Genomic DNA, 20,228 nt, shown 5'->3' on the forward strand with positions numbered 1-20,228 from the left:
CATTTTCATAATTTCGCTTCTACCTCAGGCATTGTGATTGGATTTAGGATTGTGGTTCACAGTCATTGCCTGGGAGCTTTCAGTCTAGGGGTGAGACAGACAGTGTAACAAGGTAAATGCAGTGGTGAAAGTGAATTTAGAAGTATGCTGCTCCTTTCGGTTTCACTAGTTGCAAAATCTGTTTTGCAAAAACCCATGATCCCTCCATGTAGCTTCATTCTCCATACTCCTTGGTGTTCTTACTGTCATATTATTAGAAATATAACAATATAGTTTTATACTTATTACTTTAAACAGTTTGTGTTTTTAAGATTTTATTTTTCAGAGCTATTAAAGTTTGTAGCAAAATTGATAGGAAGCCCATACTTATGCATGACCTCCCACACTGTCAGCATCTCAGCCCAGAGTGGTTTTGTTAACAGTTAATGAACCTATATTTGCACATCATTATCACCCAAAGTTTATATGAGAGTTGGCTCCTCTTGGTGTTGCACCTTTAATGGGTCTGGATACCTTATAATTACACGTACCCACCATTCTAATATTATATAGAGTAGTTTCACTGTCCTAAAAGCACTCTGTGTTCTGCCTGTTCTTCCTTTTCTCCCCTCAACTTCTAGCAAACATGGCTTTTTTTCCCCTTAATTTATTTAGTTAGTTATTCGATAAGTGAGAAAAAGAGAGAGACAGGACTCCCAGCAGGGTCTTGATGCTATGTTCCACTCCTAGCCCCAGCCAACCCTGGATCATGGGCATACATGAATGTCCAGTGTACTTAGGGAGGTCTCGACTTGATCCAGGGACCTTCCCTTGTGGGGTTGCCTCACAAAGCTTTACGTTTTACCTCTGTGCCACTCTCTGCCCATTAATCTTTTTCTTATCTTCACAGTTTTGTCTTTTTCAGGATATCGTATAGTTGAAATTGTACTGTATGAAGCTTTTTCAGATTGTCTTCTTGTACTTAGTGATATGCGTTTATGTTTCCTCCAGGTCTTTTCATGGCTTGATAGTTCATTTCTTTTTAGCTCTGAATAATATTTTATTGTCTGGATATACCACAGTCTATCCATTCACTTCCTGAAGGACATTTTGGTTGCTTCTAAGTTTTGGCAATTAAGAAATAAAACTACTGTAAATAGTGCAGAGGATTTTGTGGACCTAAGTTTTAACTTCTTTGGCTAAATACTGAAGAAGCATAGTAACTGGATTGTACGTTTAATTTTGCGAGAAACCACCAAACTGTCTTCCAGAGTATCATTTTACATTTCCATCAAGCAGTGAACCAGCATTCCTGTTGTTCCACATCTTTGTAATCTTTTGGGATTGTCAGTGTTCTTCATTTGGGCCATTCTAATAGTTGTAGTTTAATCTCGTTGCTTAAATTTTCATTTTTCTGGTGACATATGATGTAGAACATCTTTCCATATGCTTATTAGCTATCTGCATATCTTTGTTAGTGTAGTATCTGTTAAGGCTTTGGGCCCATTTTTTATTAGGCTCTTCATTTTCTTATTGTCAAGTTTTAGAAGTCTTTATATATTGGGTCATCAGGAAAGCCATGATACATTTTTGCACAGAAAAACACATCACAACCTTCTCAACAACTTAATATTTTGGCTATCAAATCTGATGTGTTCTTTTATTCCCCATTTTCAGTTGATCTTTATATTTCTCCAGATCCAGGTTTTTGTCTGATGTCATTTCCTTTCAGCCTGCAGTATTCCTTTTAATATTTCTTGTAGTGTAGGCCTGTTTGAAACAGGCTGTATTTTTGTTTCTCTGGGAATTTTTTCCATGTGTTCATTTTTTGAAGTATAGTTGTGTAACCTGTAGAATTCTTGGTTGACAGTTTCTTCCCCTCACCTCCCAGCACGTTAAAGTCATTCCACTCCTCCCTTACTTCTGATAAGAGTCAGCTGATTCAAATGAGAAGTCAGCTATTAATATTGTTGCCATTCCTCTTGAGCTGTTTTTCTCTTGCCTATCTCAGGGCTTTCTTTGTTTTTGCTTGTATTATGTTTGGGGTCATACTTTGAGAGATTCATGTTTTTCATTAAATTGGGATTTTTTTTTTTTTTACCATATTTCCTTTTTTTTTTTTTTTTTTTGGAGAGATTTTCACTGTAGGGCGCGTGCGCTCGCCCAGACAGACAGAGAGAGACATAGAGACAGAAAGCGAGAAATCACCCCCCAGGGGGGATGGTCACGCCGCAATCCCTTTTCCTCCATTCTCCTCTCGGGATCTTGGGCACGCACGCACACGCGCCCGGCGTGAGTTTTAAGCCACCGGGTCCGGGACATGAACCGCGGTCGACTACGTGGGAGTCCAGCGACATAGCCATTACGCTAACTGCTGGTTCCCCCATATTTCCTTTTTTTAATGTTTAGAATTTGTTACTCGGGGACCAGCAGTTAGTGTAATGGCTATGTCACTGGACTCCCACGTAGTCGACCGCGGTTCGCGTCCCGGACCTGGTGGCTTAAAATTCACGCCGGGCGCGTGTGTGTGCGTGCCCAAGATCCCGAGAGGAGAATGGAGGAGAAGGGATTGCGGCATGGCCATCCCCCCTGGGGGGTGATTTCTCGCTTTCTGTCTCTCTCTGTCTGGCGAGCGCATGCGCCCTGTAGCAAAAACCTCTCCAAAAAAAAAAAAAAAGAATTTATTACTATTATTTTAATTTAAAAAAATTTGATCAATGTACATCATTTGTCTTGTAAAGAGAATTTACCCAACATAAAATATACCTCAGACCAGTCCAGTTGAAAATACTATACACATTATCATCAACAGGCAGTAAGCCATTTCTGTCTCCCAGAAATGTCTTGCCTTTCTATTTTTCCTTCTTAATTTCCTTCGCTGTACTCTTCCCCTCTCCCATCCTCCCTCCACAATGTCTCCAGTGTCCATAACTATTTTCACTGCTTTTATGTCCTCCAACCTTTAATCTCTAGCATAGAGTACAGACAATCAGTATATATTAAGTGAAGACATACGGCATCTCTCTTTCATAGCCTGGCTTGCTTCACTCAACAATAGATATTCCATATTTGACCACTTTCTATCGAAAACCAGAGTCTTGTTGATTTTTATGGCTGAATAGTATTCCATAGAGTATATGAGCCACACTTTTTCAATCCATTCACCTGTTCGTGGACATTTAGGTTGGTTCCATGTCTTAGCAATTGTGAATAATGCCGTAATAAACATTAAGGTGCAAGCACTTTTCTGACTGAGCATTCTCTTGTCCTTTGGGTAGATACCCAGGATTGAGATTGCTGTATCATATGGTTTTTCTGTTTGTAATGACCATTATTTCTTAAATTTTTTTTTTCCTGTTTTCCTCTCTTCCTGGGCCTCTCACTACATATATAGGGACACTTGTTGTTCTCTAACAATGTTTTTTTTTTTTAATGTAATTTAATTTTTTAAAAATGTGCTATAGGGTATGTGTGTTCTCCAGAAACAGAGTGGGGAGAGAGGGAGGGCAGGCGAAAGGGAGAGAGAGAAAGCACAACTAGGGAGGATGACCACAGCTGCAAATTCCTTCTTCTCCACTCTTCTCAGGATCTTGGGCGTGCATGCACACGTGTCCAGTTTTTTGGTATTTTTTTGTTGTTCCTTTAAAAAAAGTTACTATGGGGCCAGCTGGTGGCGTGGTGGTTGAAGTCACTGAATCTCACTTGTCCAACTGCATGGTTTGAGTCCTGGACCTGGCAGCCTAAAAAACATGCCAGGCACATGTGCATGCATGCCAAAAATTTGGAAAGGAAGGAGAAATGGAGGAGAAAGAATTGCAACATGACCAACCCTCCATGGGGGGTGTATTTCACTTTCTCTCACTCCCTCTCTCCTTTTCCTTCTCCTTCTCCTCTCTCTCTCTCTCTCTCTCTCTCTCTCTCTCCAGTACATGTGCTTTCTGGCAAATTTTTTAAAAAGTTAAAAGTTAATCTGAATTTAAACAATGTGCAAATTATTCATTTTTCTTCATTCTTTTTTCTGTCTTTACATTGGATAATTTCTGTTAATCTCTTTTTCATTTCATTCATTCTTGCTTTGCCATCTCAAATTTGCTGTTAAGTTCATGATTTTTTTAATTTCAGTTATTATACTTTCGACTCTATGATTTCTACTTATAATTTGTATGTCTCTGTTGTGAATTTTTGCTGGTCATTTTATTTTCTTTTAATTATTTGAATATATTTATATTTGCTACTTTGAAGTTATCTGCTAAATTTAGTACCTAGGCCAGAATTTGTTTCTGTTGAGTTGTCAGTTGTTGAAAAAGCCATGACACATTTTTCCATAGAAAAAATATGTATGAAAAAATATGTCATGCCTTCCAACAACTCTTTAGTTAACTGCTTATTTTTGTGAATCTGTATTATACTTTTCTATTTCTTTGCATGTCTCATAATTAAAAAAAAAAATGGTCAATTTACTAATACATTATGGTGACTCTCAAGTGCTACGTAGTTTTGAGAGGTGTGTGTGTGTGTGTGTGTGTGTGTGTGTGTGTTTAGTAATTGGCTCATACTTAAATTGTGGATTCTGATTCTTGCACAGTATGTGACCACTGCTGTTTCTGCTTAGTGATTATCTATATTAGTTTTTAGCTTGGGTAGGAGTCACTGCTGTGTCTCCATAACTGAATGGTCAGTCAGTGACTAGAACAGAGATTTTATTCAAGCTCTTGGAGCTCATAGAGCTTCTACTTTCTATAGATACAGCTGCCTATGGATTGGGAAGTACATTCAAAGGTCTGCGAGTTCTTAAACCTGCCTTGGGTTTTCCTTGCTGTTGAGAACTCTCAAGTCTTCACTGTTCAGCCATGTACTTACACAGCTTTCCAGGGATTTGAGGAGAGTATACCTAGCCCTCCTAAGTAAGACTCTGTTCTTCCTAAGGCTTCCTTTAGATTTCTTGCTGGTCTATCGCTCACCCCAGTCAGACCACAACCTCAAACTAGGACTATATTCTTCCTGTTAGGTTCCTACCAGGTTTGCCACTTTGGCCTGACAAAGCTGTGGGTTTTCTAGTTTCCCACCCCTCTGTCCGCCCTAGCCCCCATTGCCCTGGGTCAAGTTTGCACTCTGTGGCCCCTCTGTGGTTTTCATGGCCCCTACCCTACCCTGATAAAACTAAATTTTAAGACACAAAGTTTGCAGGTACATTGTGGTCTTATCCTAAGCTCCAGCAATTTTTTTATTATTTTTTTTTAGGAAATTTCTCTATTTACTGTCAACCTTTGATTGAGTTCCAAAACCCTAAGAGATTTTGATAACTTTGTCCAATGTTCTTAATGTCTTTTTATTTTTTAAAGAGAGGATTCACTGACCCATTCACACCGTCATAGCTAGAATATGTCCCTTCCCTGAATAATTATATGGCATTTTACAATTACTCACTTCCTCTCTCCTCATCACTCTATTTCTCTTTCTCCTTTTTCCTATATTGCCACCATTTCCTACTGTTTCAGAACCACAGATTGTGTATTTTTAAAGACAGTGATGAAGGCAATGCTCTACTTCTTAATATACATAAATACAAGTAAGATTTAAGTTCCTCATTCATGCTGGAAACTGTTCACTATAGAAACAATTTTGCATGTCCAGTGATTTGACTTCCTAAAGAAATACCAAAGTAAGAATAGGAATCTATACATTTTTAATTTTTAGTGCTAAAAATAGCTGAAGAGAAATTGGAAAAATTGTACCTTTGAGTTGCACCTGTGAACAGAAATGACAAGTTGTATAATTATAGGAAGTAGTCTAAAATGAGAAATTATTAGGAATCTGATTGAAAGATACTCTTACTTTTTTTACAACTATACATTTTAAATGTGAAGGTGAATTCACTGCTCTGAAGCCATTTACCTTTGGAAAGTAGTGTGTTTATGTGTGTCTGTGTGCATATGTGTGAGAGAGACAAGGCAGTAGAGTCGTGTGTGTGCATGTGTGTGAGAGAAGTAAGAGAGTAGAGCCATGTGTATGAGAGAGAGAAGCAAGAGAGTAGAGCCACGTGTGTGTGTGCGTATGTGAGAGGCAAGGCAATATACCCGTGTGTGTGTGAGAGAGAGAGAAGTAAGAGAGTAGAGCTGTGTGTGTGTGTGTGTGTGTGTGTGTGTGTGAGAGTGAGGCAAGGCAGTGGAGCTGTGTGTGTGCATGTGTGTGAGAGAAGTAAGAGTAGAGCTGTGTGTGTGTGTGTGTGTGAGAGAGAGAGAGAGAGAGGCAAGGCAGTAGAGCTGTGTGTGTGTGTGAGAGAGAGAGAGGCAAGACAGTGGAGCTGTGTGTGTGTGTGTGTGAGAGTGAGGCAAGGCAGTAGAGTCATGTGTGTGCATGTGTGTGAGAGAAGTAAGAGTAGAGCTGTGTGTGTGTGTGAGAGAGAGAGAGGCAAGACAGTGGAGCTGTGTGTGTGTGTGTGTGAGAGTGAGGCAAGGCAGTAGAGTCATGTGTGTGCATGTGTGTGAGAGAAGTAAGAGTAGAGCTGTGTGTGTGTGTGTGTGTGTGTGAGTGAGGCAAGGCAGTAGAGCCATACATAATTAAACTCAGATTTGACAACATTTAGATTATTCTGTTAAACTTTTACTGCCTTCTTATATGTCTCTTAAAATGTTCTAATAATTCAGATATTTTAATTTAAAGTCTTTGGATAAAAGCATAGGTTTCCATTTGAATGAAGCTTTGGGTATTTGCTGGGGACTGGTGGGAAATAAAGTGGGAGAAATGTTAGTTGAGTGCAAATTGGGAAGAGTATTTAAATGTCAGGTGAGAAATACAGACTTTACTGAAGGTTTTGAGCAAGGAAATGAAGTGAGCAGAATTGTGTTCTAGAATTTTGATCTATTGCTGTGTATAGAAGTTTGTTTGTTTTTCTTTTTTCTTTTTGGAGAGATTTTCGCTATAGGGCACGTGCGCTCGCCAGAAAGACAGAGACAGACAGAGAGACAGAAAGCGAGAAATCACCCCCCAGGGAGGATGGCCACGCTGCAACCCCTTCTCCTCCATTCTCCTTTTGGGATCTTGGGCACACACACACATGCACCCGGCGTGAGTTTAAGCCGCCGGGTCCGGGACTTGAACTGCGGTCGACTATGTGGGAGTCCAGTGACATAGCCATTACGCTAACTGCTGGTCCCTGTGTATACAAGTTTTCAAAAACCCAAGGCAGAGTAGAGGTGAAGAGAGACTGGTTAGGAAAGTCTCCTGCTTGGGTTCAGTAGTGTGGTTCTGAGTTGCAATGGGTATGCAGAAGATGGCGAATGGAAGGAAGATTACAAAGGCAGAGGATACATACACAAGATACACCTGATCAGGTAAGTGTAATAGGAGACTGGTGAAAGATTCTGTCATCCTTATAATAATTATGTTTTGAATAAGTTATTTTACCTCCAAGTTTCAGTTTCTTCATGTATCAGATAAAACTAATAATGCCTTTCCTGAGTTACAGTGTTGTAGTGAGAATAAATTAGGAATGCTTTGGAAATTATTTGTTTAAATAGTTAATTACTTTTAACCACCTTGAGTCTTTAAAATCAGTCGTCCTATTTGTATTATTTGTGCCTTTTGTTACTGTGAGTTACAGTTGCATTTTAGTGTAGATTTTATTTATGTAGGATAATCTTACTTTGTTCATGGAGAGAGCAAAGGAAAAAGGACAAACACAAAAATGAGAACTACGCATTGAAATCTGGAATTTTTATGTTTAAAATGTATTTTAGAAACTGATTTTTGACATTTAACTGGAAGCGTAGTCTGCTCTTAAGGTGAAAGCTTGTTTTGACAGTGAGTTGGTCCCATCCTGTGCATTATCAAAAGAGTTAGCAGTTAGGAGCTCCCTCCTGGACTGGCTGTCGCTGAGCCTGCCTGCAGAGAAGAAAGGACTTCAACTGCTCTCTGTTTAGATATTTTTCTAAGTGACAGCAGGCATAAATAATCAAAGAATTTGAAGTAGACAAGTATTCGTGAGTCATTTTTAGATGGGTTTATATTTATATACATATTCTGACTATGCATTGGATTATATTTTCCTTAAAGATGTGATATTCACATAATACTTGCCCCCTTTTTATCATCCCCACTAGTACATTAGGATATTTAGTAAATGCTTTTTAGTGGAAGAGGGTGGATTATAATGATATAGTTATATACTTACGATCGATTCATAGTGATAAAATGTTAGTCATAAATACATAGAGTTAAAATGTCTCTCAACATTTTCCTACATAATGTGAATTTTTTCTTTCTTAGTTTGACATATTGGCATTGTTTACTTAGGAGACATACATGTTACCGAGTTTCTTTTCATTGATTGATTGACTGATTGCCAAAGGGTCCTGGAGTCCACGACTGAGGGAGAGGGAGAAAGCCACCCCCAGTAGGGGTTTGGTCACACCACAATCCCTTCATCCTGTTGGGATTTTGTACATTCATGCACACACACACATGTTTTTCAAGCCACCAGAACCAGAATCCATACCACAGTCAGCCATGTGGGATCCAACTCAACTGCTAGGCTATGAAGCCAACCCAAGTCTTTCATTTAATGGAAGGCTTTCCTACCTGGATAGTGAGAAAAATAAAAACACTTATTTCCCTGTACACACTTTCCAAATCATAATTTAGAGTGACTAGACAGTAGTACAGTGGTAAAATGGAAATCTTTGTAAGGCTGACTCACATGAGGGATTACCGGCTCCCATTCAGAGACCTTCCTGAGTACACTGGGCATACATATGGCCATGGTTCTGACTAACAGGAACAGAGGGTGGATCATGGCATCAAGACCCCAGAGTGCTGTTCTGAATCTCTCTCTTTCTCTCCCCTTTTCCCACTTTACTCATGAAATAAACTTAAAAAGAAAATAAAATTAGAGCTACTTCTTTTAATTTCAAAGTCTTATTCCTTAAATTAAAAAAAAATGTCATAGACGGGGCAATAGCTACTTAATAGTAACAGCAACAAAACGAATACATTTGAATGCATATTCTATGCTGGGTATGTTTGAAGCACTTTGTATATCACCATCAAAGTAACACAACTGTCCTGTGAAATATGTACTGTTATTACTCTGCTTTAACATGTGAAGAAATTGAGGTAGGGAGAGATTGAGTAATTTGGCCAAGATCACACGACTAGTAAGTGGCAGTGTAAGGGTTTAATCACAGGTTATTTGGCTCCCATAGCCTTCATTCTTTCCCATAAATTATATTGTTACTGTCATTATAACAATATTTTTATATAATTGTTATGTGCCTATTGTTATGTGCCTATTACTGTGCCTACGGGACTAAGTATACTTTAAAATGTAAACTGCCCTCAATGAACCAGTAGAAGTTCAGGCAGAAAAACAAAATATAGATAAGTAAGTGTTAGAGGGAGAGAGTACAATGAAGCAGGCTCATTAGGAGATATTCTTAGCAGGTAGTACTGCTTTCCATACACCTGAATGCATAGCTGGTAGTGGAGTGGAGAACATTGTAGAAAATTCTGTGGCAGTGGTTTTCCCAGTATAGTCCACAGATCACTGGCAGTTTCCCAGACTTTCAAGAGGGCTGCAAGGTCAAGCTACTTTCATTATAATACTACAGCATTACCTGCCATTTTCATTATATTGACTTTGGCAATCAGTGCAAAAGCAATGGTGGGGAAAATCGTTGATTCCTCAGCATGAATCAAATCAATGGCACCAAACTGTGTCACTGGTGGTCATTATATTCCTCATTGTCAAGAACTCGCAGGAAAACAAAGAAAAAACAGGTTCACTTAAGAATGTCCTTGATGATGCAGAAAAATATATTCATATTAATTCTCTGCCTTTGAGTACATGTTCTCTTTATATTCTTATATGGCAAAATGAAAGTATTCATAAAGCATTTGCGGTGCATTCCAAAATACTTTCATTGCTTTAAGAAAATGCCCTTCTGTGGTTGAGCTGCAGACTGAACTAGTTGCTTTTTTTCATGGAGCAACAATTTTTTCTTGTAAGAATGGACAAACTATTGGTATTCAGATTTAGGTATCTGACATTTTCTTCAAAATGAAGTAGGCTCATCATTCTTCAAGGGAAGAATACTATGACAGTATTTGTTTCCATTGATAAAATTCAGGCTTTTCTGCAAAGATTCGAAGTTTTAAAAACTTCTATTCTCTAATGTGAGCTTGAGAGCTTCTCAGTACCTAAAGATTTTTCTGAGGAGATCAGTGGCATTATTAACAAATATGATGGTGGAGGGGGAACAGGTGCTGTATAATAGAATGTACTGACATTTGGAAGAGCTCTTCAACTAAGATTTTACAAATGATTAGTATTTAATATTACAAAATTGTACATGAGTAAAATATTCATGCAGAGTTTAAGAGTGTCTAATGACTTTTAGTATAATAAAGTATGAAAAGTTCATTGATAAAGTTTCAGATTCAACATTGCTATTAACCTTTAAGAAACTACCACCTGTCAAGTTTTAGTGTATTATCAAGAGGGCTATCCAGTTATCTGAGAAAGGTATAATTTCTCCTTTTTCCATGTGAGGCCAGACTTTTCTTCATGTACTTCAGTCAAAACAACATATTTTAACAAAGTAAATGCAGATATTAAAGAAATGACCAATCTGTTTTTTTCTAGAGAATTATTTTATCTATTTATCTTTTTTTTTTTAATTTGATCAGAGAGGGAGGGAACGAGGGAGGGTGAGAGAGAGAGAGAAAGTGAGAAAGCAAGCCAGGTCTGGGACTCGAATCACGGTAGGCCATGTGGGAGTCCAGTGCCCTTAACCACTACGCCACCTGCCGGCCCTGAAATCACCAATCTTATTACTAAATTTATTATGTTTTGGAAAATAGAGCTAATTTTTCATAAAAATATGTTATTTATATTAACATGTAATGGGTTTATTGTTATTTAAAATTAATTTTAAAATACTTTTAAGACTTCTCATCTTTAATTTCTCATATAGTAAATGACAAAGTGCGTAATCCACTGAAACAAAAAGCTCTTTGGATCCTTACTAATGTTTCAAGACTTGAAGGGGTTTCCATGCAGAGGTGGGAATACACACAGGAGGTATAAGTTTATGGTTTACAGCGTGATGATCTGAGCATAGTGTGTTTAGTTGAAACAGAAGGCTCTTCTGAAGCGATAATGCTAAATTGTAGAGGACTTCGAATGCCAGGCCAAAGAGTTTAGAATTTTATACTTTGAAGAGTTAAGGATTATTTGAAATAGTTGAAGAGAGTTATCGATGTTTCAAAAGTAGAGGTTTGAGGAATTGGCTAAGTTGCCTTTTTTGCCTTAACTCTATTAGTCAGCATTCTAACCCTCCTCATTGGTCAGCCTTCGAGCACACCTCTGAATAAAGATGACTCAGACCTCTTATTGCCCATCTTCCTCATATTTTTTGGCTTTGTACTTTCTCCAGAGTTGAAGTCAGTTTTTCTTTCCCTTCTCTACTCGCGCTTGAAAGTACTCACTCCTTTCTCTGGTAATAGTTGAAGGTGCTTTGCAAATTGATGACCCTCTAAAACCTAGCCAAGAAGTGTAGCCCATTAGAGTGGATCCATTTGTCCAAAGATAGACTTCTGGAACATAATGGGAAAATGAGGCCAAAGTCCTTCTGTTACATTGTGAATGGGTGGGTTATAGTACCTTTGGCTTGCAGTAGGTATCATTAATAGTTGTAGTTCCAAAAAGAAACGCATTCATCCAGCCATTCTCTTCTAAGAGAGGCTCTTGTTTTCCCTCTAAAGTAATAAAAGATAAAGTACATTGAGCCTATATAAAATATCTACATTCTTGGGGCCAGCAGATGGTATAGTGGTTCAGGTGCTGAACTCTCGTGGTCAACCACAGTTGGAGTCCTGGACTCGGCAGCTTGAAACTCACTGAGCATGTGTGCCCAAAATTCCGAGGGGAGAATAGAGGTGAAGGGATCGCAGCATGGCCACTCCCCACATCCCACATGATTTCTTGCTTTCTGTCTCTGTCTCTCTGGAAAGCACACATGCCCTGTAGAAATAATCTCTAAAAAAAAAAAAGAAAAGAAAGAAAACTACATTTTTTATCACTGTACCCTTAAATAATGATGTGTCTCTATCAGCTCCAGAGTTTTGATGCCAGTTGGCAGTTTTCAAGCTAGATTCATTTGGAATCTATAGTTTGCCTTGACAATGCAAGAGTTGCCACAGAAAACCACTCTTAGAATAAGGCATGGATTTTTTTTTTCCTTTAAGTTTTGCTATAGAGTACATGTGTTTGCTGGAGGCAGGGGGCGGGGGTGGAGGTAGAAATCCCCTCCAAGGGGGGATGGTCACACCATAGTCCTTTCTCTATTCTCTTCTCAGGATTTTGGGTGTGCTCACACATGTACCTCTTGTCTTTTTCAAGCCTCCAGGTTCAGGACTTGAGCTGCACAATTGACTTTGTGGGATCTAGTGCCTTAACCACCAGATCACCAGCTGGCCCAAAGCTTAGATATTTTTGAATAAAGAAAGTTGTCCTTTGGCTCATGCGAGATTCCCTTTCAGAACATTGTTAATATTGCTAACTCTGTGGCTGTCACTTCTTTCTTGCATTCCTTTACTTACACCCACCACCCAAAAGAAACTAAAACTTTGCTAAAACTAGCAACACTTTGCTCTACTGATTCTTACGGTTCTCACATTTTAGAGCACAAATCATTAAGTAATAATGATTTTTATGGGACATGTTTATTGTTTTTTTTCCAAATTGTCAGTAAGACAATATGTTTTCCATAAATATACTGTCTTTTAAAGTCAATAAACTATTATTACAAACTCTGAAGTTGAGAGGACCAGCTGTTGGCATAATGGCTGGACTCCCATGTAGTCGACTGCTGGGCTCCCATATAGTCGACCATGATTCAAGTCCTGGACCCAGTGGCTTAAACTCAAGCCAGGCATGTGTGCATGCGTGCCCAAGATCCCAAGAAAAGAATGGAGGAGAAGGGATTGTGGCACACCCCCTGTTGAGGTGATTTCTCGTTCTGTCTCTCTGTCTCTCTCTGTCTTTCTGGTGAGCACACATGCCCTATAGCAAAAACCTCTCTCAAAAAAAAGAAACAAACAAACAAACAAACAAACAAACACTGAAGTTGAAACTTAAAACGGATTTTTTAAATTATTGAGCTGGCTCTGTAGCCTGTCAAGGGAGCTGGATCTCACATGGCCTTGCAACTTGAAAACACTCAGGACCAGCAGTTAGCGTAATGGCTATGTCGCTGGACTCCCACGTAGTCAACCGCAGTTCACTTCCTGGACCCAGTGGCTTAAAACTCATGCCAGGCATGTGTGTGTGCGTGCCCAAGAGGAGAATGGAGGAGAAGGGATTGTGGCATGGCCATGCCCCCAGGGGGTGATTTCTCGCTTTCTGTCTCTTATGTCTCTCTCTGTCTGGCGAGCACACGCACCCTATAGCAAAAACCTCTCCAAAACAAAACAAAAAAAAAAAAAACACTCTAGGCACATTTGCATGTGTGTCCAAGATTGCAACAGGGTGGAGAAATGGAGGAGAAGGGATATGGCCTGATCACATCCATTGAGAGGTGCTTTCTCTCTCTCTCTTTCTCTCTTTGTCTCTCTGTCTCTAGAAAGTACATACACCATCTGACAATTAACATAAAGAAATTATGCCTTCCTTTTCCAGCTGAGGTCAGCAGTGTTAAGTAACTTGAGCAAGGTTATAACTGGCTAGTTACAGAGCTAGACCTTAGGAGATCTTCTCTCAGTCAAGTGCTTTTTATCTTGCTTCCCCATGCAAATTATAAAAAAAATAAAAGGCATTCAGAGAGGAGAGAAAGCCTTATCATCTTAGCCTCCACTGACACTTCAGCTCTAATGAGATTTCTCACTCTGAAATACACATTTAAAATAATACAGAGTCATTAGATTAGGCATAAAGTTTTTAAGAATTGAGGTCATCTTTGTGCATCTCACTATATATCTTATTTACAGTTTTTGTGTAATTCTTGTGCCTGGTTAGAAAAAGTAAGTCACTTGATATGGTTTTTGTAGAGCAATATGATACTGATAATCAGTATGTGATCAGGTTACATATACAAATGATAAGTTTTATAATTCTTTTCTATGGCACCTTGACCCACTGAAAAAAGTGAAACTACATATTTTCTGAAGAAACTGAATTACTAGTTTATTGAAAAATGTTCACTTACATTTAAATGCCAAAACAGGATTAGATTCTCAGAACTTAGCTTATTGTAGTCATATTCAAATGACACATAAGAAATGCTTATGCATTTCTCTTTAAAACAAATCTAAAAGTAATTTTCCTTAAGTAAGGAATTGTTCTAGATAGATGTAAATTAAATTCTGTGTCAAAAAATGTGTTGATAATATTAGATAAAATAATTTTTTTAAGAGATTTTTGCTATAGGTCATTGTCACTTACCAGAGAGACAGAAAGCCAGAAATAACCCCCAGAGGGGATGACCACTCTGCAATCCCTTCTCCTCTGTTCTACTCTCGGGATCTTGGGCATGCATACACGTGTGCCCGGTGTGAGTTTTAAGCCACTGGTCTGGGAGTCAGACCACAGTCAACTACATGAGAGCCCAGTGATGTAAGCATTACACCATCTGCTGGTCCCCAAATAATGTTTTATTAGTACAGTTTGAGCAGCCTTAATCTGAAGTCCAAAATGCTTTCAAATCTAAAACTTTCTGAGCACCATCATGATGTCACAAGTAGTAAATTGCATCCCTGACCTCATGTGCAGGGTCATAGTCAAAACAGTGCTATACAAAACATTGTATAAGATTACTTCCAGGTTCCATGTGTAAAGTATGTATATGAAACAAAAATGAATTTTGAGTATTTCAACTTGGATCCCCTAACCAAGATAACTCACTGTGTATATACTGATATCCTGAAATCCCAAAACACCCAAAATCCAAAACACTTTTGGTCTCAAGCATTTCGGATAAAGAATTCTTAACCTGTATATTATTTTAGCACTACAAAATACACTTAGCATCAGTAAATAACCATGTGCTAACAAATCTAGCTGATGAACCAACCTGGATTGTAATTCCTGGCTTTCAAATTAATTTATTTTATTTTATCTACATTACTTTTTAATTTGTTATAGGGCATGTGTGCTCACCAGAGAGAGGGAGAGAGAGAGAGACTAAGAAAGCAAACTGCCAGGTCTGGGACTTGAACTGCAGTCAGCCATGTGGAAGTCCAGCATATTAATAACCACACTACCTGCTGGCCCCTAGTTCCTATTTTTTTAGGGTACTGTAAAGTGAATGAAAAGCACCTGACACATTTTCCAAAATATTATAAGGAAAAACTAAATTTAAAGAAAATAAGCTGTTTATAGAGTCTGGATGTTAGTGCAGACTGTGTGGAGGACTCACACAGAAAGATTCTGACTTCACGTCCAGAGACCTCCCTGAACACACTGGGCACACACATGCCCATGATCCGGGACTGGTAGAAGCTGACGATGGATCGTAGAATCAAAACACACTGTCTGTCTCTTCCTTATAGAAGAAATTTAAAAAAAAAAAAAAAAAAACTGCTTAAAAATAAATAAGAAGACACTGTTATTGTACACCATTGAAGTTTAGGGAGGTTGAGCCCTGGAAGTTAGGTCAAGCTGATTCAACTCTTACTTAGCTACTTTCATTTTGCTGACTGTGTAACCATAAAGGAATTGTTAACCCTAGTGCTCCTCTTGCACATCTGTAAAAGTCGTGATCATCGCTCCTCCTCCTCATAGGGTTGTTTTCAGAATTAGATGTAAAAATGGCTCTCAGATACTTGGGATGATGCCTGGCACATAGTATATGCTCAGTAAATATTAGTTGTAATGCTGTTAGGATATAATGTTCCATTTCAAAGAAAGGCAGTCCCTGACATTTAAAACAATAGAAATTAACAAGCCATTCAATTATATCTTTTTTCTTTTGCCATTTTACTCCCTCATACCTTTCAGAGCTCATATTTTAAAATCCATTGATAAAAGCAGTACTTTTCAAAGTGGATTTTTTCGCCTGCTCTGCAAAAATGAACAAACAAACGAATGAGTAAATTAATGGTATGTGTAATACGTGCTTTGAGATAAATACGAGTCCTGTATCTTTGATATTCACAAGAAACCTATTAACTTTTTTAAATCCAGTGTTCCCCAAATTTATTTGATCATGAATGAAACCTATCTCCCACAAAATACCAATTAATACTAAAGAACTGACATTCTATCCTTCGGGAACTGCTCCTCTATAGTTTTTAAGGCATGGCACACACATATATAAACACACCAAGTTTTACATGCATTTCAAGGTATTTTAGCCATGAGCTTTCTACTGGGTTGTTGGAAGAGTCATAATGCATTTTCGCATAGAAAAAAAAAAATACATCATGACTTTCCCGGTGACCTAATATTTGATTTTTTGGGGGTATAAAATACATCACATTCTTATTTTATTCAAATTTTAATCTTTCAGGTTTGAAATATGTGATATACAAAATTAATAGTTTTACTTCCAGCAGGTGGCATGGTGGTTAAAGCATTGGACCCATATGGCTGACGGTGGTTCAAGTCCCAGACCCAGCAGCTTGAAATTCATGCAGGATGTGTGTGCACACAGGCTCAAAATCCTGGGAGGAAAATGGAAAAGGGATTGTGGCATGGACATCCATCCTAGGGGGTCTCACTTTCTCTCTCTCTTTGTGTCTGTCTCTGGTGAGCACACGTGCCATGGCCCCCCCCCAAAATGTTTCACTTTTGTGCAAATTTGTATCAGTATGAATATTCCCAAATGTAAACTTTGTTAATAATTGCCTAATTTCAAAGCTATATGAATTGTATGGTAATTCACACCACAGTCCCACCTTTAGCAGTTCATTCATCTTGGGACTAGCAGATGGCATAATAATGGTTGCATCACTGGACTCCCACGTAGTTGACGATGGTTCGAGTCCTGGACCTATGGCTTAAAACTCACACCGGGCACATGTGCATGCGTGCCCAAGATCCTGAGTGGAAAACGGAGGAGAAGGGATTGCAGTATGGCTATCCCACATGGGGAGTGATTTCCTGCTTTCTGTTTCTCTGTCTCTCCAGCGAGCCCACACGCTGTATAGCAAAAAATCTCTCCCCAATAAGAAGGAAGAAAGAAAAAGAAAAGAAATATCTATCATCCGATAGATTTAGCCTCAAGCAATGCCGTCTTCAGAACCATGTCCTTGCACTAAATGTGACTGGTTTGTAATATTGTGATCCCGTATCTTTCACCCACAAAGAGGACTTATTTGGTAACCTTAACTGAAGACTATCCCCATGCAAAAGAAATTGAGCCTAACTAGACATCGTACATAGTTTTGCTCTGACAGCCAGTAACTCTTTTGAGAGAATGCCATAGGAGATGAAGCTTTATATAATTGATTTTAAACGTAAAATTAAGAGATTTACAAATTAAACTGCTTCTAATTTTGAAGTGAATAAAGTTAATATTAGATTGTGATTTTCTTGTTTTTTCACCAAGCCAATTAATTTGAAATAAAAGAACTTTTCAGCCTGTCTCTGACTTTTTATAAGAGTTCCAACCACATTTTTTAATCCAAATGTAAATACTTCTCTGCAAATGTGTCACATATAATCATTAAACCTATTTAAACAGTCTTTGTGTTACTATTCTAGGGTTTAGAATCTGACATCGTGAGTTAATTTCCTTTATAAAACTTTACATTTTAGTTTGAATAATTTTAGACTTACAGACCTACATTAAAGTTGGCAAAAACAGTACAGGAAGGTCCTGCATGCCCCTCACCCACCTTCTCCTAATGTTCGCATCTCACATAGCTATATAATACAGTTTTCAGAATCAGCCAATCAGAAGAATCGGTACAACACTGTTAGGTAAAGTATAGGCCTTATTTAGAGTTCATCAGTTTTTCCAATAATGTTCTTCTTTCTATTCTAAATTTAGGATCCTACCTTGCAGTTAGTTGTTATGTTCTGTTATCCCAAAATAGTTTACTCATCCTCAACTTATATCTGAAGTAGTTCTCATTTTTGAAGAACAGAAACAGGAAAGAACTTTGTGTTCAGAGACTTGCCATTAGATAACTGTGTCTTATTTCTGAGGTCTTCTGTGTATTCTACCTCAGCCTTTTATGTATGCACTGGTGAAGCACTGTAATGCAAACTGAGCTGTCTTTCCCTTGAGCTGTGAAGGTTATGTTAAAAGCAAGCAGTGTATCCCAGAATGTTTTATACAGGTCAGCTGAAAACTAAGCATAGACTATGTGGTCCACTTTTGGTACCTTCACTGGAATATGTTCATGCAGCTTTATAACATCCTATTAGATGCTAATTATTAGTTCTAGGTTACTTTTTAATATAAGCAGATAATTTTGCTTACACTACAAAAATCGCAAGTTTCAGAAACTGGAAGCATCAGTTAGAAGATTGGAAGACTTCTCTAGAGAACATGATTTACTACAGAAGAAAGACTAAAGAACAGTTTTTTTTGAGAGAGAGAGAGAGATGTTTGCTATAGGGCATGTGTGCTTACCAGAGAGACAGAAAGTGAGGAACCCCCCACCTTGCCCCAGTGCAGTTGGCCCCGCTGCAATTCCACCTCCTTCACTCTCCTCCCAGGATTTTAGGCATGAGTACACACATGTCTGGCATGAGTTTTAAGCCGCCAGGTGTGGGACTTAAACTGCAGTCAACTATGTGGGAATCCAGCAGCATAACTATTATCCATCTGCTGGTCCCAAGAACAAATTTCTTACCCTAACAATCTAGAATGAATCAAAAGTCATCAAGCCCTTCACCCACCCACTCAACTTCCAGTTTTTAGATACCACCACTCACCCTCGATTGTTTTTTATCTGTGTGTTTATTTATCTTAAGCATTTGTTTATTTATGTGTTTATCTGTTATTTTCAAACCACTGAGTCCAGGACTTGAACCACAGTTGGCCATGTGTGACTCCAACACCTTAACCACTATGCCACCTGCAGGCCCTCACCTTCAGTTCTTAATTTTGAACAGGAAATCATGGATTACTAGATTCCCAAAAGTCTGACATAGAAAATACAGGACAAAAACAAAAATTTGGGGGAAAAAAATGCAGGGGATAGGACCCTCCCCACAAGCAACCAGACTTACCTCTGCATAGCCAGAGAGGTAAGAAAAGATACTGCATCTACTAAACAAGATTGAAATGCTAGTTTTAAAGGGGGTAGGAATAGAGTAGATTCGGAAAAGGAAAAGTAGCCTTCGAAATTATAAAAACATGAGAACAAAATGAAAGAAAAGAAAACAAATTGGAGGGCTGGAAGATGAAATTCAGGAAGTAGAAGTGTATAGTTTCTTTTTAGAATCTAAAAAGTTTGAGAATCATTTGATTTTTTTTCCCGTAAGTTTGCAGAAGAACTAATAACCTATAGTCTACAGGTTTTGCTAAAGAAATACTGCCACAGGTGTCAGCGAGGTGTGTCAAATATGGGTTAACAAAACATTACCTTTCTAAAATCCTCATGTATCTGGCCCCATATGTTTCATAGAAGAGATTAAGGACCTGTATCTCAGAAAATAGAGCTAAAAGGCAGACAACTAGAGAATACTAAAGAAGAGAAAAGAAAATTAAAGGACCCGTTCAGAAAACCTAATATCTAATAATACAAATTTCAGAAAGATAAAACGTGTAGGAAGAGAAGCATCAGCAAAATCATTCAAGGAAACTTACCAGTACCGAAGGACATGCATTACTTTCCATTACTTTCCAACTTGAAAGAGACATGGACTTTTCAGCAAATCGATGAAATAAGTTCATCAAAAGCCCCGTCACTGCGGACCATGTTTTAAGAACAGTGGACATACTTAGATAGCCCCATACGCCAGAGAAAGTTGGGGAGCCATACACTAAAGACAAGAATCATAATATAATGCCTTCAGGTTGCAGTTTGCTTCCAAAATTTTGAAGGGTACTTTTCCTTGCTCACCTAGAATTCTATACCCAGCCAGTCATCATTAAAATGAAATGGTTAAACAGGGGCGTGGTGGCACCTGCCCTGTGGCAAAAACCTATGGAGGCTGGAGGATTGCAGCATCGAGTCCATCTCACTCTCTCTCTCTGTCTCTCTCGACAGGTGCACGATTTAAAAAAAAAAAAAAAGAAATGGTTAAACAGATTTTTTTTCCAGACATGAATGAGATTCTCAAAAAATTTACTGTG

At 38.4% G+C, this 20,228-nt stretch overlaps 1 protein-coding gene across 23 annotated transcripts in view; it reads left to right on the top strand.

Annotated features, from left to right (window-relative positions):
- The window catches only part of RBFOX2 (RNA binding fox-1 homolog 2), a 255,042-nt gene that overhangs the window by 181,154 nt on the left and 53,660 nt on the right, over positions 1-20,228 (top strand). The window lies entirely within an intron of this gene.

Source organism: Tupaia chinensis, unplaced genomic scaffold (assembly GCF_000334495.1).
Source record: "Tupaia chinensis unplaced genomic scaffold, TupChi_1.0 Scaffold148234_1, whole genome shotgun sequence".
Taxonomy (NCBI): Eukaryota; Metazoa; Chordata; class Mammalia; order Scandentia; family Tupaiidae; genus Tupaia; species Tupaia belangeri.